The sequence below is a fragment of the Danio rerio genome, chromosome 9 (assembly GCF_049306965.1).
Source record: "Danio rerio strain Tuebingen ecotype United States chromosome 9, GRCz12tu, whole genome shotgun sequence".
NCBI classification, from domain to species: domain Eukaryota; kingdom Metazoa; phylum Chordata; class Actinopteri; order Cypriniformes; family Danionidae; genus Danio; species Danio rerio.
Genome location: NC_133184.1, coordinates 2853462 through 2878083, shown reverse-complemented (window position 1 = coordinate 2878083; position 24622 = coordinate 2853462). Strand labels below are relative to the sequence as shown.

The window sequence follows — 24622 nt, the reverse complement described above, 5'->3', positions numbered from 1 at the left end:
TTTAACAAATTTAAGTGGACTGAACATAAAACAATTAAGTTGTCTAAAAAAAAACATATGAATTGTGTTATTTTAACTCATTTTAAATGAATCATTCGGATAAGCAGCTAAAGTCCTGGTTTTAGTGTGGTTTTACCACAAATTTATCCCAAAAAAAAAACATGGTTGTTGTAGTTAAACTATATTCAGCCATAGTTTTGCAACACTAACTATAGCTTAACCATCGTATTTGTAGTAAAGCTATGGTTATATATATATGGTAAACAATGCTCAAAAACAGTTACATTTTTTGAATGAATCTGCTGTGTACTTTCAAACATACACATAAAATTAATTCTTTAAGATATATGAGGACTATTTGTGTTTGAAATATTTATATCTTGTGGATAACAATTACGTCTTCTTGTTTTAGTACTACAAAAACCCTTTTTTTATTAGATTATCCCTTGTGAAATTTAACAATGGACTGTAAAAAAAATAGCTGGGTTTCACACACTTCATTAATGTTGTCCCAACACAAATTAAGTTAACTTAATAGTTTTGACAAATTTAAATGGATTGAACATAAAACAATTAAGTTGTCCCAAAAAAAATCTTAAAAATTGTGTTGATTCAACTCACTTTGCATAAGTAGTTTGAATAAGCAGCAAAAGACATGTTTTGAATGTGATTTTACCACAAATTAATCCAAAAAACCACAGTTATTGTATAGTTAAACTATAGTAACAACAATTCAGCCATTGTCTTGCAACACTAACTATAGCTTAACCATGGTATTTGTAGTAAAACTACAGTTATACATATGGTAAACAATGCACCAAAACATATAGTTTTGCTATAACTAAACCTTGGTTAACTTCACAAGGAATTTGCTGTGTCCTTTCAAACATATTAAACGAATTCTGTAAGATATTGAACACAAGACAATTATTGAACATAAGACAATTAGGTTGTTCCCTAAAAAAATGTAAGAATTGCGTTGTTTCTACTCATTTTAAATAAATAGTTCGGACAAGCAGCAAAAGTCACGTTTTAAGTGTGTTTTTACAACGAATTAATCTGAAAAAACATGGTTATAGTTAAACTTTAGCAACCACAATTCAGCCATGGTTTTGCAACACTAACTATAGCTTAACCATGGTATTTGTAGTAAAACTACAGTTATACAAATGGTAAACAAAACATAATTATTATATTTTTACTATGAAAAAAGCATGGTTAATATAATAATAATGAAGGAATCTGCTGTATGCTTTCAAACATAAAAATATACATTTATTTCTTTAAGATAAATGAAGAATATAACACAAAGCATGTTTAATATGGAGTTCTGCGTGCCAGATGCTCGGTCGCGTAAAATATCATCATCAGTTTCACAGCAATTAAACTTAGGAATGGATGATGGTTATTATTAATCAATCTGATGCGCTACTGTAGATCAGTGGTGTAACCTGAATTAGTGTAAATGAGAGTAAAGTAGTGAAGTTAACCTTCTGAAGAACAACAAACTGAATGGGTACATGATTAGTGGCAATGGCAAAAAACGAAGCATTTGTATTTGTGTGTGTTTTTAGGCTGAATCTGGACGTTCTGCAGGAGGAGAGATAGATAGAGAGAGAGAGAGAGCGAGCGGGGGAAATGGACGGGTTTTATGGAGCTGATCCGGAACAGAGAGTCTCTCGGCTGTGATGTGGAGCCACTCGTAAGCTTCATTAGTTTTTAGCTCATTAATCTGCTCTCTCATAACCTGTAACACACAATTCAGCTCAGTTCATTACACCACTCGGCTCACGCCAGAGGCCTTCATTCATATAAACATCACATTTGAGGAGGATTGTGGGAAAACAAACAAGGAAATGGCAAATCCTCTTCATTTCTTTTATTTTGTTGACTGAATATTTATTGGACTTTTGAATAAACATAACAGAATTGCACAAATAAAAATTAATAATATATATATATATATATATATATATATATATATATATATATATATATATATATATATATATATATATATATATATATGTATATATATATATATATGTCCAAAAAAAAAAAAAAAAAAAATATATATATATATATATATATATATATATATATATATATATATATATATATATATATATATATATATATATATATATATATATATATATATAATAATTCAGGGGGGCTAATAATTCTGACTTCACCTGTATGTATATATATACACACACACACACACACATAATATATGTTATATATATATATATATATATATATATATATATATATATATATATATATATATATATCAGTGAATATATTTTAGTGCATTTAAACCAAAACAAATTAAACAGATATATTTATTAAAATAATATTTTAGTGCACCAAACATATTTAGAAATTGAATGGTAGTACAATTAAATTCAACCAAAATATTGCAAAAAAATAAAAAATAAAATTACAACCTACAAAATTTCTACTAAATTTAAAAAATGTTTTGCTTCTCTTGATTTTTTTCTATTTTTAAAATTTGTATTTAATAGTTTTCTATAACATAAATTTTGGGTGTGCTAGTTTTTGGGCCGTTATTGTAAGTTATTTTGTTAGATTAGCTTCAGATTTGGCTTCAGTATACAGTAGTTGTATACGGAGATGGAGGTGGCGCGTACCAAAAAGCTGGCCGGGCTGTACCAAAAAGCTGAGTAGCAGGGGGGATGGGGGGGAAGATGAAATTTACAGGAGATGGGTCTAAAATACGGGAGACTCCCGGGAAAAACGAGAGTGTTGACAGGTATGCGTGTTTGGTGCAATTTTCAGACCAGCACAACCCTAATTTTCCTGTTTCATTGTTTAAATAGTAAATCTATTAGCGCCACTTTGTGTACTATATATATATATATATATATATATATATATATATATATATATATATATATATATATATATATATATATATATATATATATATATATTATTATTTTATTTTTTTTAATAAAACATTATTTTATAGCTATTTTTGTAACAATCGGATTATAATAATTTCCAGTCATTAAAAAATCAGCCTTTTCTTCTTTTAGGAGGTGTGTTGTACTGTAGGTGTGTTGGTGTCAGTGACAGTGTGTGTGTTCAGCTGGAGCTCAGGCAGGTTCTCCACTCCTGCATCACAGTCAGCGCATTTTAAACTCCCTTGTAAAAAGCTTCTTTCCCAGTGTAAGACAGAAATGATTACAGCACTCTTTAATGCTGTAAAATGACTCTTTTAATCAGAGGAAGTGTTAATCTATTCACAGAAGTTATCTTTTGAATGTTCTGTTCTTGTCCTTTTTCCATAGCGTGATGAATCAGGACCATTAAATTTGACCTGACACTGTTGCAGAGACAGTAATACTCAATTATATTAAATTAAATGAAGGAATGAATGTTCCTCAATGAATCTAATGATTTGATTGTCCTTCAGTATTGTGTGTTTGATTCAGTCTGAAGTGCTGAAGTGAAGCGTTTGTGCTCATTATACCGGAACAACAAGCTGGAGCTCTTCATCATCCTGCAGACATTTGATAGAGACAACTACAAGACAATAATTCGAGAGAACAATGTCTGTCTGTCCGTCTGTCTGTCCATCCGTCCGTTCATCCATCTATAGCTATATATATATATATATATATATATATATATATATATATATATATATATATATATATATATATATGTATGTATATATATATATATATATATATATATATATATATATATATATATGTATGTATATATATATATATATATATATATATATATATATATATATATATATATATATATATATATATATATATATATATATATATATGTGTGTATATATATATATATATATATATATGTATATATATATTTACATTTACATTTAGTCATTTAGCAGACGCTTTTATCCAAAGCGACTTACAAATGAGGACAAGGAAGCAACTTACACAACTAAGAGCAACAATGAATAAGTGCTATAGGCAAGTTTCAGGTGTGTAAAGTCTAAGAAGGAAAGTATTAGTAGTATTAGTATTTATTTTTTTTATTTTTTTTATTTTTTTGGGTACAGTTAGTGTGATATTCAGAGAGGCAATTGCAGATTAGGAAGTGTAGTGGAGACTAAATAGTTGAGTTTTTAGTCGTTTCTTGAAAATAGCGAGTGACTCTGCTGTTCTGATGCAGTTAGGGAGTTCGTTCCACCAACTGGGCAGATTGAGCGTGAGCGTTCGCAAAAGTGATTTCTTCCCTCTTTGGGATGGAACCACGAGGCGACGTTCATTCACAGAACGCAAGTTTCTGGAGGGCACATAGATCTGCAGAAGTGAGAGCAGATAAGAAGGAGCAAAGCCAGAAGTCACTTTGTAGGCAAACATCAGAGCTTTGAATTTGATGCGAGCAGCAACTGGCAGCCAGTGCAAACGCATGAGCAGCGGAGTGACATGTGCTCGTTTAGGTTCATTGAAGACCACTCGTGCTGCTGCGTTCTGGAGCAGTTGAAGAGGCTTGATAGAGTTAGCTGGAAGCCCAGCTAGTAGAGAGTTGCGGTAATCCAGTTTGGAGAGAACAAGAGCTTGAACAAGGAGTACAAATATATATATATATATCCACCGCCAGCTGCCGGAAATAAATTGTAAAATTATGGATTTTATTTACAGTGTATATACACATTTATTATATACATATAAATATAAACAAACATTTTAAACAATAAATACAATTACAGTTTTTCTCAGTCGCTTTGGTGTGTTTCTCACAACACTAGTGCATTTCTGCACAACAGTTCATGCATTTCTCAAAAAACTGCAAAACCTAGCTGATAACCTGCAGAAGCGTGTCACTTGCTCAAAATGGATAGTTCATTCCTCAAAAGCAAGTATTAATGTCAATTAAAGTGTCAGTGTCATCAAGATGAAAAGTCCTGACACCATTGTTTATGAACAAGATAGTCAAATGGCTCTGTTGTGTTTTCATCATGACAGTTTACTCTCTACATTTTTTCAATGCAAAAAAAGTCAGATGTTGGTGACACGTCCTGAAAATGCTCAAGACAGCACTATATACTATTTGCACAGCCATTTGAAAACTACAGTAAAGTTAGACATCACTGCATTGAGTGAGTTATCTGAGTACAAGACCCTGAATATGTATGTTTCACATGTTTACTGCATTTGCTCGTTGCAATTCTTATTCACAGCATTGTGCAAAAGAATAAATACACCCTTATTTACAACACACATGATGTGCACAACTAAAATAGATCCTGAACTAAAGCTTGAAAGTCAGATTCGGTCTGTTGTTCGCTCTAGCTTCTTTCACTTACGACAACTGGCCAAAATTAAGCACGCTTAAATGCACAAGCACTTTGAAACAGTAATCCATGATTTTATCACCTCCCACTTGGACTGCTGCGATGCTCCTTATTTTGGGGTGAGTCAGTCTTCGATCTCTCGACTGCAACTGGTTCAGAATGCAGCTGCACTTCTTTTAAGTGCACTTCTTTTAAGTGTGTGGCACACACAAATACGAGCACATCACCCCGATTTTATCTTCCCTTCACTGGCTGCTCGTGCACTTCAGGATCCATTTTAAGTTACTTTTTGTTTAAAATTTGTTTTTAAGTGTCTGAATGGTGCTGGACCCCTTTACCTCTCTGAGCTTCTTTGTCCCTACACACCTTCTCGTTCGCTCAGGTCAGCCGACCAGCTCCGCCTGGGTGTGCCCAGGACCAGTTGAAAGCTCAGAGGGGATCGGGCTTTTGCTGTGGCTGCACCAAAATTGTGGAATGAGCTGCCGTTGTATATTAGACAAGCCTCTTCCATCACTGTTTTTAAACCTCTTCTTAAAACCCACTTGTTCAATTGGGCTTTTAGCACAGCGTGAGATGTTGACATTTTATGTTTATTTATTTGTATTTTAAAGTTTGTTGTACTCTTTGTTGGTCAACTGTGTTGTTTTAAAGTGCTTTCTAAATAAATTGAATTGAAATGAATAACAGAAAATTGCAGAACATGTTAGAACTGAGCCTACGACTTACACAGGTCTGTAGATCAATCATCAAATTGTTCGATTTAAAAGACATTTTCAGGAAATTAAAGCAACCCAAGCTCATCCTGGAAACGTAGCCCCACGCAGTCACGTACAAAGAATGTCCAGATGGATCAAAGTGCAAGTAAAAGAAAATATTTATTGACACAGTCGAGATAACTGTAACAAAAGAGTGCGGTGCTAGGGCTAGGAGAAACCAGAGCAGGGATTAGACGGGAAAACAGGGTCCGGTGGTAACTCTGCACGGTCCTGAGCACAGACAAATGGACACATAAGCACACGTAATGAACTGACAAGAAAACACAAGAAAAGGTCGCACATATATAGGCATGATAATGAGCATCAGCTGGCGAACTAATCAATCCAACTCAGTGCTGTCAAAACACGTGACCAAAACAAATACACTTGGGCAACAAAAACAAAACAAACCCACATGATCAAACAGACACTCCGGAAGAGCGCACAAACCTGCAACCGTGACACGGGGACAATTCTGGAGACCGCAATTTACGTGGCCGGAGGTACGTATGGCTGCGTTTAGTTTTTTTTTCGAGCGAACGCAACGGGGCGGTGTGACGCCGCTCCGCTCCTCCTCTTTGCGCTCACCGGCTGACGGCTCACCTCCGTGTGGAGGGCTTTCCTGCCGCAACCAGTTTGTCCGCTTAGCTCGCAGCGTTACATCGGCGGAGCGGAGGCCCGGAGGAGGAGGAGCCGGCCATGAGGACGACCGGGAACGAGTCCGGGGAAGAGCGGTTCCAGAAATTAGGTAAGATGAAAAACAGAATCCAAAAAATAAGGGCGAGAACGCGGCGAGATCCGAAAATGCGGTCGAAATCAAAGACGAGGGCTGGACGGCTTTTGCAAACCGTCGCTTGGGTTTAGGGAAGGAGGAAGAGGAGGGCGGCCGGGTCGGCCGATTGGCCGGTCGATCGTTCAGTCGTTCAGCCAGTCAGCCGGATGGACGGTCGCTCCACAGCGGCCTCCGGCGGCTTTTCACGCAAGAACAGCGTGGGTGCGAACGGCGAAAACAAAAACTGCTCGAATATGTACCTCCAGGGACGTATATCGCAATCTGCAGAAACGTCAAAGGGGCTACGTTTCCACAATGAGCCCGGGTTGAAATAAAGATTAAATTTTTTAAATAAAATTTGCTTGACAGATTTTGACAACTAGTTCAACATTTTTGTCTGTAATGATTCAAGTAATGAAATGAGCACTATTAGTTGTATGAAAGCAAATGATGCATGTCCAAAAGCATTTGCAATTTGTTGGAAGGAATGAGAAACTGCTACTATGACGTGCACAAATGACTAATTGTTTTGAGCAATGCATTAACTGTTGTGCAAATGTAAATAGTGTAGTGAGAAATGCACCAAAAGCCACTGAGAAAAACTGCAATGGACAGCACGTTAATTTGACAGCACTAGTAATAATATGTATTTTTATGTTGCTATTCTGAACCCTTTAGGCATGAAAATGTACCTTTTGAAAAAGACTCAGCTTTTGTACCTTTTTCTTGAAGAGTTTTCTCACAAAATACAATTTTGGGATTGATTGTCAAGAAATATCATGTCTTTTTAAAAGCAGCTTTGGAACTATAAGTATTATGAAAAAGCGGCACACAAATAAACTTAAACTGAATCGAGCTACTTGACAATCCAAACTGAGGAAAACCGAAAGCTGTAGATCCACGCGATGTTGACTGACTGAACTGCATTCTGCCGAAATCCCAGAAGTAACGCATTGTTTAAAAAAACCCTAATATATCCCAGAGCTAAAATCATTTAAATAATACATTAAAAATTGTCACAGGAAAAAGAAAAAAAAATGTAATTGCAAAAAGATCAAATTACACCCTGGAGCTTGATTCTTTAAGCAAACATGCTCTGGCTGGTTAGCTTCTGTCACAGAGGAGCAGACATTAATCTCTCCTCTCTCAGAGGCAAGAAAACAATTAGGCGTCTGGAAACACATTTCACCGTCAGCCGCCTGACACAGTTTTTGGACTTTTCGCTGGGGCAACTGTCTGCGCAAGGGCCAAAGACAAAGTCATTACAGTCAGACTTCCAGGAAAAACGCGCACCGATTAAAAAACATTTCAATTAGGAGTGATGTGAGGAGGGTAAATAGCTGAACGCTGCGCTTCTGGAGCGGTGGATCGTGACCTGCGCCTGGTCTGAATGCAGCACAAAACAGGGCAAATAAGAAATGCTGCAAGTCATGTCAGCTTTTATAGATAGGCAAACAAAATTATTATTTAGAGGAGAAAATGCAGTGTACACTACCTGACAAAAGTCTTGCCAGTCCCAGTTGTAAGAGCAACAAATAATAACTTGACTTCTAGTTGATCATTTGGAAAAGTGGCAGATTTCTCAGGTGAATCATCTGTTGAGCTGCATCCCAATCATCACTAATACTGCAGAAGACCTACTGGAATCCACATGAACCCAAGCTTCCAATCAAGTTTGGTTAAGTAAAAATCATGGTTTGGGGTTACATTCAGTATGGGGGCGTGCGAGAGATCTGCAACATCAACAGCCTGAGGTATCAAGACAATTGTGCTGCCCATTACATTACAAACCACAGGAGAGGGCAAATTTCTTGTCATACTTCAGCCTCCACATCAAAGCTCCTGAAAGCAAAGAAGGTCAAGCTGCTGGGAAAAGGTTCCCGACCCACGACTTGAGAAACACCAACACAATCTCACGGCAATTCGTAATGTTTTGATTTAGTGGCTAATTCGTATAAATTCGTACGAGCTAATTCGTACAGTTTAGTACGATTTGCTCATCACCCCATGATGGTTGGGTTAGGGGTGGGGTTAGGTGCCACACCTCCTTTTTAAAATTGTACATTTTCGCACGACTGAACTCGTACGAATTAGCCACTAAAAGGACAAAACGTAAAATACTTACGTTTCCTCATGAGATCAGGCTGGAAACACAGATCTAGAGGCCTTTGCCTTTCTTATAAGCCTCTTCTGATGCCAAATGATCAACTAGAAGTCAAGTTGTTATTCCTAAAATTCGGATAGGTGACAAGACTATTGTCAGGTAGTGTGTTTTTTTTTGCCATAAAAGTGAAATTACTAAACCAAAAAGTTTAATTTTGGAAGAAACTCTTCAAATGTCCCCATTAGTATAGCAATGCCAGTTATTTTTCAGAATAATCACACAGAATGATGTATTTTGAAAAAAAAGTGAAAATGCAGAATGTTTTTAGTGAAGTTTGAGGCTACTGTCTGCACAGTATGAAAACCCTGCCGTTTGTCGAAAGTCCCCCTAAAACATGAAAACCCCCCATGCGTGTGTGTCTTGTCTTGAAAGTCCTCCACCTGTGTTCTTAGGTTTCAGCACCTTTCAAAACAAGGTGAGGTTAGTAATGTTGGCATTCGGCTGATCAAACAGAGCTGTATCGCTTGTGTGTGTGTGTGTGGTGACAAGGGCAGTGCGTACAGATATTCTTTAATTGTGCCAGGCCTTACTGCCCCTGCCTGTCAATCACAGCGCTTTGAATCGCGCCAAATTTGCTCCATTCCTTCAGTTAAATGATGTATCCAATTAAAAGCGTTAGAATTCATGATCTTCACTCAAGGTTAAATGAAGGCACTCGCCGCTGTCACTGAGGGTGATTAAACGCTGCCTACATTAGCCGCAGTCGCACCGAAAAAAAATAAAAAATTCAAATTCGTCTCTAAAGCTCGAATCTTTATTCATTATCAAACACACTCGCCGTATAAATGCGTCACACTTTTCCTCCTAATCACCAAGTTCATTCCTGAAACTGCCCACTGTTTCCACAGCAAAAAGGATGTGATCTTTAAATTGCGCTGTTTTACACACACACACACACACACACACACACACACACACACACACACACACACACAGAGGAAAGTGTGGACTCTAGCGCTCATGTTCAAAGGCCTCTTACAGAGAAGATAAGGCAGGTTTCATACTTTTAGTCAGATCAAACTCCGGGCACATTTAAAAGAACACTTTGAATTAGTCAGACTGAGAAATGTTGGATTATTATTAATATTATTATTTTTATTTTTATTATTAAGTGTTCTGGTAAACTTGGCAATGTGTCTGTAAATAAAGTATAAGAATATCTATTTGTGTTTATTGAAAAAAATCAAAGAGTTAAAGGATCTTAGATAACAGGGAATATTCACAGAACTTTTGGAAATGTGTGCCCAGAGCTACTTTTTTGGGAACTGAGAAATACCAAGCTTAGCTTACAATGTTTGCAATGTTTACTTTTCTCTGCTTACTTAAAACCTAAATCCCAAATATCTTAAATGACAACAGATTGGTAAGAGTTATTAATTAATAAACTTACTTTACAGATTTTCATGGATCTTTTACAGATCCATTCATTTCCTTCTGCTTTATCCCTGGTTTATCAGAAGGAATGATCCGCCACTTACTTGACAGATTCATGTATTTTTGGTGGTTTGCGTAATGGGTTTTTATGTTTGGTAAAATTATTTATAATGGCATTTTTAGTGATTTTTCATCTAATTACACTGTCCAATAGGTGGATTTAGAGGTTATTGCAAAAAAAAAAGTGCAAATGGATTTAGCTGGTTTTGACGCAAAAGAAAATGTTACTTTTTTTTTTTTTTTAACTATTTACTAGCAAAAAACCTTATCATTACATATAAAAGGAAACTTCTGAACCTAATCAGGGGTGCCTGTTCATTTACAAGAAAAGAGGTCTGATGGATTTAGAGGGTTTTGCATCTGATCTCTTCATATATATATATATATATATATATATATATATATATATATATATATATATATATATATATATATATATATATATATATATATATATATATATATATATATATATATATTTACACAGGCAAAACCGTGAAAAAAAAAATGTCTTTACATTTTTGGTTACACTTTACAATAAGGTTCATTAATTAATGTTAATTAATGCATTTACTAATATGAACAATCAATGAACAATACATCTACTACTGTATTTGTTCATGTTAGTTAACGTTAGTGAAAATACAGTAGTTCATTGTTAGTTCATGTTAACTCATGGTGCATTAACGAATATTAATAAGCATGAACTTGGATATTAATAATGCATTGGTAAATGTTCAATTATGATTAATAAATGCTGCATAGGTCGAGGCAGTGTCGCAGTAGGTAGTCCTGTTGCCTCACAGCAAGAAGGTCGCTGGGTCGCTGGTTCGAACCTTGGCTCAGTTGGTGTTTCTGTGTGGAGTTTGCATGTTCTCCTTCGCGTGGGTTTCCTCCGGGTGCTCCGGTTTCCCCCACAGTCCAAAGACATGCTGTACAGGTGAATTGGGTAGGCTAAATTGTCCTCAGTGAATGAGTGTGTGTGTGAATGTGTGTGTGAATGTTTCCCAGAGATGGGTTGTGGCTGGAAGGGCATCCGCTGCGTAAATATCTGCTGGATAAGTTGGCGGTTCATTCTGCTGTGGCGACCCCGGATTAATAAAGAGACTAAGCCGGCAAGAAAATTAATGAAATGCTGTACAAGTGTTGTTGATGATTAGTTCATGTTAGTAAATGCATTAACTAATGAACCTTATTGTAAAGTGTTACCAAATTTTTAGTTGATTCAAATGAACTTTTCTAGTCATCTACTTTCATCAATCAAGCTGAGTAAAAAAATGTTAAGTTACACTTTAACTAACTTAAAAGTAGTTGAAAACTTAGTAAAATGAGTAAAAAATGTGTCGTCTTGGCTTTTTGTCATGACATGTTTGTCTCAGTGCACATTCGCATACATGTATAGATTGAATCAAGGCCTCATAACTCCACATGAGAGATTCCACTTGGGCCTACCAATAACTAAATCAATTGCAAGTAACGTAGTGTTGATTGAAAGTTAGTGCGCTAATACACTAAAAGAGCGAGTGTTAATATAATGAAGGTTACGCCAATAACACCCATTAAGAATTGAAAAATAAAAATAGCATTATACCGCTGGGATACGACGAAATGCCCGGGACCAATTTTCCACTCCACAATCAGCGCGCGAACCCTCAGAGACCCACAGGTCTTATGGTATGGAACGCCCACTTTTCACAAGCCAATCAATTCCTGATGGACAAAAATCAAGTTCTGCTTTACATTTAGATGTTCGACGGAAAGTCAATGCCTGTGATTAGAGATAGAGATGATATTTGGGACCCACCGAAAGGTAAAGAACAAGCCGTTCCTCGCTCACCTTCTCTAGAAATAAAGGCATGATTAGCTTCGTTTCAACAGCCCACACAAAACCCTCAGAATCAGGCCCTCAAACGTGTGAATCACCTGTCAAAAGAGTCTGCCGTTCCACAAAAGTACAACACATTCAGTGGACTAGAAAATGACAAAAATGAGGCATAACGTGCTGTGGCGTGCATTAATTTGCGGCTCCGAGATGGATGGCGGATGAGGGTGTTTATATGCATGCGTTTGCTTGGCTGTGTTTTGTGTTGAGGGGTGATAAATGTGGCGGACCGTAGGAGGACAGCGGTGAATTATGACCTCGTGATAAAACACAAATCAGCCATTCCACAGCGCTCCACTTTCCTGCAAAACTTTTAATTTTACCACTTTTAATTAGCCCTTGAAGACTTTATTTTTTTTTGTCGTTAACAATAAGCGAATAAACAGATACATCAGTAATCGCTGACACTTTACTGTCTCGTTAAAAAAAAAAAGAGAAGAGGAAAACAAAACAACAGTTCAGTTGAAGGAATAGTTTACATCCCTTGTAAAAGGGAAGAATTCTCAATTGTATTAAGGTGTGCTTAAACGTAAATTAGCTCTACATGCAGATCATAAAATATCAGTGAAATTAAAGGCCATTTTATTGTACTTACAGAAGTGTCCTAACACACTTTAAGTACATTTCTTTGTAAGTTGTCTTTATTTTTACTCAGGGTCTACCTTTTATTAAGATATTAGCTTTTTGTTATCTCAAGCAGTGTTGGGGAAAGTTACTTTTGAAAGTATTGGATTACAATATTGGGCTCTATTTTGACGGTCCATGCATAGAGTGCATGTCAGAATCCATTTCTGCTAATATAAGGATGGAAAAATCCGCTTTGCGTCGTGGCGTATGATCTAAAAGGGTTGATTTTATTTTCTAAATGAGTTATAGGTGTGTTTTGAGAAGAAACCAATCAGAGTCTCATCTCCCATTCCCTTTAAGGGCCAGTTGCATCGCGCCACAGTGCATTTGCTATTTACATGACGTAAAGTAAGTGTAAGTGGAAAAACTGAGCATTTCACTAGCAAGTCGTGTAAAAAAGTTGAATAAGACTGAAGGGCTTTATTCTGTGAAAGGAACCATCCTAAATGTACTTTATCCCACTTGTTACAAAACTAGTAGCCACAAATCTGAATCATAATGGTAAATTTATGCTTTAATGAAAACAGAATGCTGAGAGAAACTAAAACAGCTGAATGGAGTATACACTAACCTGTGTGTTATTCAGTCATTAAATGGTGCCAAACAGTCAAAAACAGCAGCATGACAGACAACTATATATTAAATATGGATGTCAACGTATTTACTGATGGTCAAGATGATTTAAAATACCCTGTGTTATTAGTTTTAAAGGTTGTTATCAGGAAATAACATTGTCGCGACATTGACCAATCAGAATCAGGTATTTCAGACAGCCATGTAAAACAGTTAGACTGAAGGGCTTTATTCTGTAAAAACAACCATACTGGATGTAGTTTATCTCACTTATTACAAGAATTCTTGTCACAAAACTTACAAACTTAGACAGAAAACATTGATCTGAGCCATAATAGTTCTTAATAATAATTAATTAATACAATTAATCTATAATTCTTTAATTAAAGGCAAAGCTGATAGAAGCTAAAATAGCAGAATGGAGCATACACTAACCTGCACGTTATTCATTCACAAAATCGCACCAAACCAAGACAAGCATATATTAAATTTAGATGTAAACATATGCACTGACAGTCAAGATGATTTGAAATACCCCTGTGTGCCTTTGGTATTACTTTATCTGGGAATAACACAATGTGGAATGTTGCGACTCCGACTAATCAATATTAAGTATTCCAGATAATAAGGAGATTTAATATAAAGTGCGTCTGAAAATGTTTTTGGGCTGTGAATTTGAGCCTACAGACTACAATATCTCATTCTTACTGTTGCTGCTGTAAAATGGCACAGATCTCCAGTCGGTTAGGGCGGCTTTGATTATTTCACTGGCTGACATTGAGTGCCGTTTCGCGCTCAAGGGTGCAACATTTGTAAATAACATTTCGGATAACAGGAACACGACACTGATGGCAGCTAAACAGCGCGCCTGTTTACCCAGAGAGCATCACCCAGAGGAGCAGAGCAGCAGTGGGTCTCATTTAAACAAGTCTGAGACAGCAAGCAAATAAATAAGGCCTGCAGCTCTCCTGCCCTTTAATGTATTCAATTAAACCAGTCCCTCTGGAGACAAGAAACACACACACACACATGGTGCTGTAGGGGAATATGATGAATACGCTCCATCTTCAACCCTCATTGGAAATGTCTCTCAACAGGTTTCTCCTAATTAATCCTCCCAAAAGGTAGACGGGAACCTATCAAACAATTCAACCCCGTTTCAATGAAACTTTGGGGAAATGGCAGCGATGCAATGAAAGAAACTTGTTTACATTGTAAAGATTTCATTCATGTTGCTCTGGAAAACGTAAAACGAACAGGTATACAATAGTCCCCGTGAATTAGAGGAAGAAGAAAAAACATAATTACACAGCAGGATGTGACATCGCTTCAAATGTCACAGAACTACAACTTCCCATAAAAAGATAAACGACGAACGCATAAACTTGGCGGCTATGTTTCTAGCCCCCCGATGTCACTCTCTTGGGAAATAAAGCGAATAAAATAATATAAATCTTACAGTCATAAGCGGCAGGTGAACTCAGACACGCGATGGCTGCTGCAATTACGGGAAATATGTCGGTGACAGAATTAATCTAGTGTCCCTTTGTACTTGCAGCTAATTTTCCATGCAGCCCCATTGTGTTTCAAAACCCCACTGAATTTGTATCTATTAAAATGGATCTCTTATTACGGTGCCTACATGCCTCTCCTCTGCCCTCACATCTTTTTTTTCCATAACAAATCAACTTAATCAAGCTCATTAACTGTCATTATTAGACATTTATTGTTATCTTTCCATGAGCTCTCTTGACAGGCGGTCCCCTCCCACACACACCAGCGGGCCCTCACACACATGCACAAACACTCTGGGCTTCTTTGTCTGCTGGAACACACACACACACGCACACACAGCCATTTTAGCTTCAGGTATCTGCATGACACCGTCATCTGCAGCGATGTGTGGATTTAACTTCACTTCATGCACACAGACATGATGAAAATATCAATAATGGAATGAAAGAAACTTTAGTGCGCAAAGATTTCACTTTTTAAGGCTTTCAATTCAATTAAATTCATCTTTATTTCTCTAGCGATTTCACAACCCTGCTGAAAAATCCAGCTTAAACCAGCCTAGGGTGGTTAGCTGGTTTTAGCTGGTCGACCAGGCTGGTTTTAGAGGGGTTTCCAGCCATTTCCAGCCTGGTCTTAGCTGGTCAGGCTGGAAAAGGACCAGCTAAATCCAGCTAAAACCAGCTTGACTGGCTGGTTTAAGCTGGACATAGCTGGTTTTGGCTGGGCTTCCAGCCTGGCTAAGCTGGTCAAGCTGGTTTTAGCTGCTCATCTCCCAGCCTGACCAGCTAAGACCAAATGGCCAAAACCCCTCTAAAACCAGCCTGGTCAACCAGCTAAAACCAGCCAACCAACCTAGGCTGGTTTAAGCTGTTTTTTTCAGTAGGGAATGTAGATTGTGTCAAAGCAGCTTAACATAGAAGTTCTAGTAAACTGAAAACATGAGGTGAAGTTCAGTTCAGTGTGGTTTAAATTTTACTACTGAGGCCCCGTTTACACTAGTGCTTTTAGTTTTAAAACAGCGTTTTAGAATGAAAACGATCCGCGTCCACACTCGTGTTTTACCCAGCATTTCTGAACAGCTCTCCGTCCACACCAAAACGCTGAAAACGCACATCACGTAACCACACACACACTCTCGGGCAAGCGCTGCAGCCAGTCTACCCAGATGAGAGCTCTGCTAGTCGGACTTCTCATCAAGCATCTCCCGCTGGATCTAATCTCACTATATTTATTAAACGTGATATTTCATTCATCTTGTTGTCTTTATCTAACGACATATTCCCTGACTTGGTCACTGGAATCTATTACTTGTTCTCAGGTAACGTGTTTTGGCTGAGCGCAAAGATAAGTTAATGATTAATGTAACCACGTAGCCTATTCTGTATATTGACTGATCGCTTGCCTTTATTTCCTATAATGTATAAACTTATTGTATGTTATACTTTTATAATGGCCATTATCGATTATTAAAACTGATATTCAGAAAAAGAGAGGGTATGTTTCGTATTTTCACTGAAATTGAAAGGAGGCAGTAGTTATAGGCTCCGTTTTGTTATAAATATCCACACAGTGAAGATGACGCTCATATTATGCAGCACGACGCCTCAACATTTCTGCTGTCTGTTAAGTTGCTAATATTAAAATGAAAATAGGCAGTCCCTAAATCATGTTTTAATTTTATTGTTGAGAAAGTGAAACAACGTAGCCAGGGTGATGTGAATGAAGTTATAAAGTACACTGTTCCCTTTGAAGATTTACCCATGTCCAGTCTGTTTTCCATATCAAACTGAGAAGAAGAGACTGCAGCCTTGATCAAACTTGCGAAGTCTGAACTTACACGGAGAAGATGCAGGACTGAACTGTGTGTGTTAGGCTACTTAATATTGAGGAAAAGCCCCAAACAGAGAGGCGAATGTCTGCAGCCCCGCCTCCGTTTTCAGATGTCTCCGTTTTCCATCATCCACACTGAGACGGAGCAGCAGCGTTTCAGAATGAAAACGGCCTCTCCAGCGTTTTCGAAACGCTCCGTTTTCGGCGCTCGAGAACTCCGGCGTAGTGTGGACGGATGGCGTAACCGTAGCAAAACTTATGCGTTTTCAAACTAAAACGCACTAGTGTAAACGGGGCCTGAGAGTCCAAACACTGAAGAGCAAATCCATCGATGCGCAGCTCCACAAGTCCCAAACCAAGCAAGCCAGTGGCGACAGTGGAGGAACAAACTTCACCAACTAATGAAAGTGATGGGAAAAACCTGGGAGAATCCAGGCTCAGTCGGGCACGACCAATTCTCCTCTGACAAACTTCTTGCGCAGAGCTGCAGTCTAGTCACCGGAGGCTGGAGAACACTGGATGTTCATCCTGGAGAACCTGCAGGTGTGAGTAGGTCACCGGCGGGTGTTTAGGCTGGCCCACGGTATCAATGCAGAGACTTGTCTGTCTCCACATAGCAAATGGTCTTTTCCCAAATGTGGCATCGTTATGGCACTGCTGGCGTATTGTCGGCACCGGCATGCATAATGCCAGCCGAATGTGGGCCATGCATGGCAATGATGGCACTGCATGCAGGAAGGCAAACTACATTTGGGCCAGTTGTGAATGGAAGGTGTGTGGCCCAGATCAGCGATTGTTCACATTGTTTAGGTGACATTAGGCTGGGTGATGGCTCAGTTTTTGGGGTTTCTGGTTAAAATATAAACTTATAGCTGAGAATCGGCTGGTTTTGGCCTAGTTCAGGGCTAGTTAAGGGTGGTTATGGCCCATGTTTCGCCCCTGTCTTTAATCCAGTTATGGGCCACTTCAGGAACGTCATTCTTTGCAGTACTTGGGTTGAGGGAAAAGTTATTGTGTGGCCCGGAGCTGGGCCAAAAAAAAAAAAAATGCTATGTGGGTCACTAGGGTCTTTCAGAAATCAGTCTCATGCTCCTCCATGACTGCCACAGCATCTGCTCAGGATACGGCCTGGTCCAGAATTATGGAGACCTCTAGAAGTCTTCTATGGTTGGCATCATCTCGTTGCAGTTCTTGGATTACATCAATGGTGCTGCACAATCTCTAGAGGCCTCAGGATGAGTATCCCCAGGTGGAGAACAAAGAACAGAACAAAGAAAACAAGCTTACAGCACCTGGTATTCCCACACTGTCTTCCATCCAAGTATTAACAAGGCCTAACCACGCTTAGCTTCTGAAATCAGACGAGATCAGGCACGGTAAGGGTGCTAAGGCCATTTTAGAGTTCTTAGACAATGAATTGGCAGATTTATTTGTACGTGCAATTTACCTTTTTACTTAACTTTTCATGCATGTCCTCTGCAGATCAACATTCGGATTGTTAGCATCAGGCTCTACTGTTTGTTTCAGGTTTGTCTCAAATGCTTTTCCTAATATTGCTCAGATATTTTGGTCTTCAAGAAAGTACACTACCTGACAAAAGTTTTGTTGTTGATCCCAGTTGTAGGAGCGACAAATAAAAACATAGTTGATCAAGTGTCAGAAGGTCGATTTTTCTGATGAATCATCTGTTGAACTGCATCCCAATCGTCACAAATACTGCATATTTTTCAAGACACTTGTATAAAGCTTAAAGTGACATTAAAGGCTTAACTAGGTTAATTAGGTTAACAAGACACACTCTTAGAAATAAAGGTACAGGAGCTGTCACTGGGGAAGTACCTTTTCAAAAGGTACATATTTGTACCTGAAGGGTCCATAACGGTACCTCAAAGTTACTTTTTTAGAAACATTTGGTCACTAATACGCACCTTTTAGGTACCACTGTGGGACTCTTTAGCTACAAATATGTATCTTTTGAAAAGGTACTGCACCATTGACAGCTCCTGTACCTTTATTTCTGAGAGTGCAGGTTAGGGTAATTGGGTAAGTTATAATGCTGGTTTGTTCTGTAGACAATCGGAAAAAATAGTAGCTTAAAAGGGCTTTAATTTTAACCTCAAAAGGGCTTTTAAAAAATTAAAAACTGCTTTTATTCTAGCCAAAATAAAACAAATAAGACTCACTCTAGAAGAAAAAATATTATCAGACGTACTGTGAAAATTTCCGTGCTCTGTTAAACATAATTTGGGAAATATTAAAAAAAAAAAGAAAAGAAAAAAAAAAAAATCAAAGGGGGCGAATACTTCTGACTAACTGTACATACAATTTTATTTGGGCATGTCGTTTGTCAGAAAATGCTCTAAAATAGGGGCGCTTAGCTACGGAACCCCAGAAGGGATGTAGTGGAGGAGAAAAAAATTGGCTGGGTAAAAAAAAAAATGGGTGAAAGAAAAAAAAATGGGTGGGAGGAAAATATAAGTTTTTGCGTTCTCTCGCTAAGATGTTTTGCGTTCCCTCGCAAAACTGTTTCTCCACAAACACTTCCTGTTCACTTCACTCACGTAAACCCTCCCGTTTTTGCCGTATTTTACCAATGCCGCGTACAGACGCTGATCTGGGATCAGTATATTGTATGGAGCGCGTCTGTCAGTCAGCGCTTATACATGCATTCACTGGTTCAGAGGTTAAAGTATTAATGTAAAGAAAGTGGGATAAAATGTTAAAATACGGGAGAATTTCGGCAAAAACAGGAGGGTTTACGTGAGTGAAGTGAACAGAAAGTGTTTGTGAAGAAACAGTTTTGCGAGATAACGCAAAACTTCGCGAGGGAACGCAAAGCATTTTTGCGAGGGAACGCAAAACTTTGCGAGAGAAAGCAAAAACTTAGAAATATATATTTTCCTATCACCCATTTTTTTCTTTCACCCATTGTTTTTTTTTTTCACCCAGCCAATTTTTTTCTCCTCCACTACGTCCCTTCTGGGGTTCCGTACTTAGCAAGTGCAGAGTTGAACAAAACATTAAATGCTAGAGGAAAAAAAGCAGGATTGTTGTGAGAATCGTAGCAGAAATAAACAGTAGGTAAAGGCTTTTTCACATTTAAAAATAACATGGAAAGTGGATGTTTAAGGTTCCTCATCAACCGCATCAACCGGGTATTTCTAATTACTACTGTAGGTCTTGTATGCTTTGCAGAAATGTAGATTTTTCCCCGGTGAGCCCCAGTTGCAACAAATCAAAAGTTACAAGCAGTAAAAACAGCAGAGCATTAATTTGCCATCATATGCTAACCATATATGATGAGGCTGTGAAATAGCAGTTCCCTCAGAACTCAAAACGAACACGTTTTCTTTTTTTAAACAGTCTTAATTGCTTCGCATTAAGCGCTTTCTTGAAAAGTGCGCATAATTGCATTACAGTCTGGAAGGCAGAGATATGCAGGAGATAGTCTGTGCAGGTTCCAAGAGAGAGAGAGAGAGAAAAACAAACCCTATGGATAGAGGTTGAGAAATATGCAAATGAGAAAGATATTTGTTCCTCGTTAATGAGCAAAACTAAAGCGGCGGAATTTCAAACTTAAACGCACAACAATAACCTCTGCTAATCGTACAGCATCAAATCCACCATTAATCTGTCCTCATGACGGACGCGAATCATTCAATTTGCGCAGGAAGTTTGTGTCGCTTTGAACCGTTTGTTACTTTGGACTGATTTCAAATGCCAAAGCAAATGCTAAGGACAAACCGCGTGTGACTCCAGCATACAGACAAATATCAAGGAACGTTTTAAGGGAACACTTAAATAAAAGGCTTCTCTTGAGAAAAGAAAACGTAATATTACAGGTTTGGAAACAACAGTCGGGGAGATTTTGATATTTACGCTCTTAAATATAATCCCAAGTCGCAGTTTAGAGAAGACAAACTTTCCGGTAAACACGGCGTCTGATTATATCCCAGCAGTTCTCTCGCCTACAATCAGGAGAAAAATATAGCGGTGGGGGAAAAGTGACACTGAAATTGTAGGATTTTTCGGCCCAAAAGTCTATTTACAAATCAAGTTCAATAGAGAGACTGTGCATGTGTGTGTGTGTGTACGAGAACACCAGCCATTTCCTTCCCAGCAAGACTCGCTACATTACACGGGCTCATTTTCATCTCTCCGTTTCAGACTTTAATCAGACTTTAACTGCCGCAATATGAAAGTGTCTTAAACAAAGGGCTCCGCTCTCTACAATAACACTTAAAAAGGCCCTTTGTGTGGCTTTTTCCCCCGCCGAACAATAGCAAATTATATCGGGGTAAGAAATCTTTTATAATGAATCGCACATTTGCTGATTGCAAATAATTGCGTTAGGCGTGCGATATTGGCGGGGTCGTAGAGGTGACTGTGCTCCGAGTAATGTGAGGATTTGATCTCTGGCCTCGCTGATGAGGTCTATTCACAGCACGGCTGACCTGCGCTCGCACCCCCCCTCACCGCCACTTCAGCGTGATGAGGAGAGTGTGGGGTAAAGTTTGGAGCGAGGAGGTGCGATTAAAACTGAAGCCCCTCTCCACCCGCCGCCCCGGCTTTACCTGCGCTCTCAGACGATTCTGTGTTTCTCTCGGCCGAGAAAGCGCACTCAATTACCTGTTCAAACAAACCCGGCACAGGTTAACCCGAGGGAAGATGCAGCAATAATTGCTTGATAAAATAGATTTAAATACAGTACGTTGATCTGTGGTTAGCACTGTCGCCTCACAGCAAGAAGGTCGCTGGTTCGAGTCCCGGCTGAGCCAGTTTGCATTTCTGTGTGGAGTTTGCATGTTCTCCCTGTGTTGGCGTGGGTTTCCTCCAGGTGCTCCGGTTTCCCCCACAAGTTCACATGCGCTATTGGTGAATTGATGAGCTAAATTGGCCTTAGGCTGCAAGGTGGGTAGCACGTTCGCCTCACAGCAAAAAGGTTTCTGGTTTGAGCCTCGGCTGGGTCAGTTGGTATTTCTGAGTTTGCATGTTCTCCCTTTGTTTGCAGGTGCTCCGGTATCCCCCACAAGTCCAAAGACTTGTGGTACAGGTGAATTGAGTTGGCTAAATTTTTCATAGGGTATGTGTGTGAAGGATGGATTGCAGCTGGAAGGGCATCCGCTGCGTAAAAACATATGCTGGATAAGTTGGCGGTTCATTCCGCTGTGGCGATCCCAGATTAATAAGGGGACTCAGCCGAAAAGAAAATTAATGAATGAATGAAAATTGGACGTAGTGTATGAGTGTGTGTGTGTGTGAATGTGAGAATGTACGGGTGTTTCCCAGTACTGGGTTGCAGCTGGAAGGGCATCCACTGTGTAAAACATTCTAGAGTAGTTGGCGACCTTCGCAACAACCATCCCCCCCCCACCACTCTTTGCACGACATCCACACACTTATTCAACATCCCTAAGCAACCACAATATACAACTACTACTCTAATAACTATAAAAAGAAGAAAATTAGAAGTTTATTGAGCTAAAAGTCATAGTTAATGGTTTGTTAATAGGAAAAACTGTACCTTAAAATAAAGTGTGACCATAAGTTTTTTATTATTATTGTCAAATAATGACTGCGCTTTTTGTGCATGGTTATTATTACTAATTTTTGTAAAACATTTTGAAAATGTTTGATAGTTGTAAGCCTAAACATGACTTTTTTTGAGTTGCACAATTCAGTAGGAAATGGTGTAGTACCTGCTGTTCCATGACAAAGTTTGTTTCATTTCTACGAGTAAATGCATAGCTATGTCTTAAAAAAATAATTATGTAAATTCAGTTTGGGTCAGGGCCGGAGTGGGACTCCTTTTCAGCCCTGGAGTTTCAAGCCTTAAACCGGCCCACGTCAGTTTACGACTGACTATATTAAAATAAGGTCATTTCCAATTCAGTTTCTAATGGCACTACCACGTCTTTTTCAAGGACACAGCTGCTTTAGAACTTCAAACGTTTTTCATAAATATAAGAACATTAAAGAGTAGCTGAATCTCTATTCTTTAAAACATCACAATGTCTTTTCCTGCAATATCTGAATTTATATTCTGTGCAAAATTCTTTATTGATATTCAGTCCTTTGTAACAGGAGTTGAGCATTTTGTGCGTTTGACACGCTTAACGCATGGAGTGCAAATCACTCGAGTTAGAAAATTTGAAATAATAGTCGAAATAAAACAAATCAGACTTTCTCCAGAAGAAAAAATATAATCAGACATACTGTGAAAATTTCCTTGCTCTGTTAAACATCATTTGGGAAATATTAAAAAATGGAAAATAAGAATTCAAAGGGGGGCTAATAATTCTGACTTCATCCATCTATTAAAATGACACCAGCTTAATATAAAGTACTGCTATCTGTGCTGTTCATCTGAATCAAACAACAAAAGACAAGCCGAAAACTGATTGTGACTGATCTGCGCTCTAATAGGACAGTTGGTCAGCAGGCGTGGGCGGGGCTTGTGGCGTCACAGTTGGAGCAAATCAAGAAATCTGCTTCTGATTTACGCTGATTATTTATATATAAAAACAAGTGGGTGTATTTTTACCAGCAAAGACTGGCATTAAAGTTTGTTCGCATGCTGTGTATGTGCATTAGTATTCAAACACCATGCAAAGTGAATTTTAAATAATAGCCCCCCTTTAAAAGCACCTATATGATCCGAGTTGTGGCGCTAATCATTTGAAATCAAAAGCTTGCGACATAACCTGATCGTATAATACTGGGTTCGGACCACACAATAGCTACCCAATTATAGCGCCATCCTTTTGATGCTGGTGGGGATTCATATACAACAATAGCCTTTGAGATGTGAGAATCCGTTGTTTTATCTCATATAAATGCGCCGTAGTGGACGACTGTTCACAGTCCCCCACAGAAAGGGGTGTGTTTTCTTTTTCCCCTCCATGTCAGGTTGCTTTACATCTGTGAAACTGACCAAAGAATGTACAGAAGCTCTTCTGCACACAGCGTTCAAACATGATGAAATGAAAAGCAAGTAAAAGTATTGGTACTAAAAGGTGGAATATTTGCACGTGAGGAACGATTTGCGAGGATATGAAAGCTTCACTTTTGTCCTAATGATGTTTCATCAAGGGCTGTTAATGCACTTTTTGAATGGCGTCATACACTCACCGGCCACTTTATTAGGTACACTTGTCCAACTGCTTGTTCACACAAATTTCCAATCAGCTAATCACATGGCAGCAACTCAATGCATTTAGGCATGTAGACATGGTCGAGTTGATCTGCTGCAGTTCAAACCAAGCATCAGAATGGGGTAGAAAGGGGATTTAAGTGACTTTGAACGTGGCATGGTTGTTGGTGCCAGATGAGCTGGTGTGAGTATTTCAGAAACTGCTGATCTACTGGGATTTTCACAACCATCTCTAGGGTTTACAGAGAATGGTCTGAAAAAAGAGCAAATATCTAGTGAGCGACAGTTCTGTGGGTGCAAATGCCTTGTTGATGCCGGAGGTCTGAGGAGAATGGCCAGACTGGTTCCAGCTGATAGAAATTCAACAGTAACTCAATAAGCACTCGTTACAACCGAGTTCTGCAGAAGAGCTTCTCTGAACACACAACAAGGCCAACCTTGAGGCGGATGGGCTACAGCAGCAGAAGACCACACCGGGTGCCGCTCCTGTCAGCTAAGAACAGGAAACTGAGGCTACAATTCACACAGACTCACCAAAACTGGACAATAGAAGATTGGAGAAACGTTGCCTGCTCTGATGAGTCTCCATTTCTGCTGTGACAT

General features: G+C 38.5%; 1 long non-coding RNA gene across 6 annotated transcripts in view; it reads left to right on the top strand.

Annotated features, from left to right (window-relative positions):
* Positions 1-24622, top strand: part of LOC141376046 (uncharacterized) — a 129462-nt gene that overhangs the window by 3202 nt on the left and 101638 nt on the right. For all 6 annotated transcript variants that reach the window (XR_012385119.1, XR_012385118.1, XR_012385122.1 and 3 more), the window contains exon 2: positions 1575-1702. This is a non-coding gene — a long non-coding RNA (uncharacterized lncRNA). The remainder of the gene's footprint in view (positions 1-1574; positions 1703-24622) is intronic.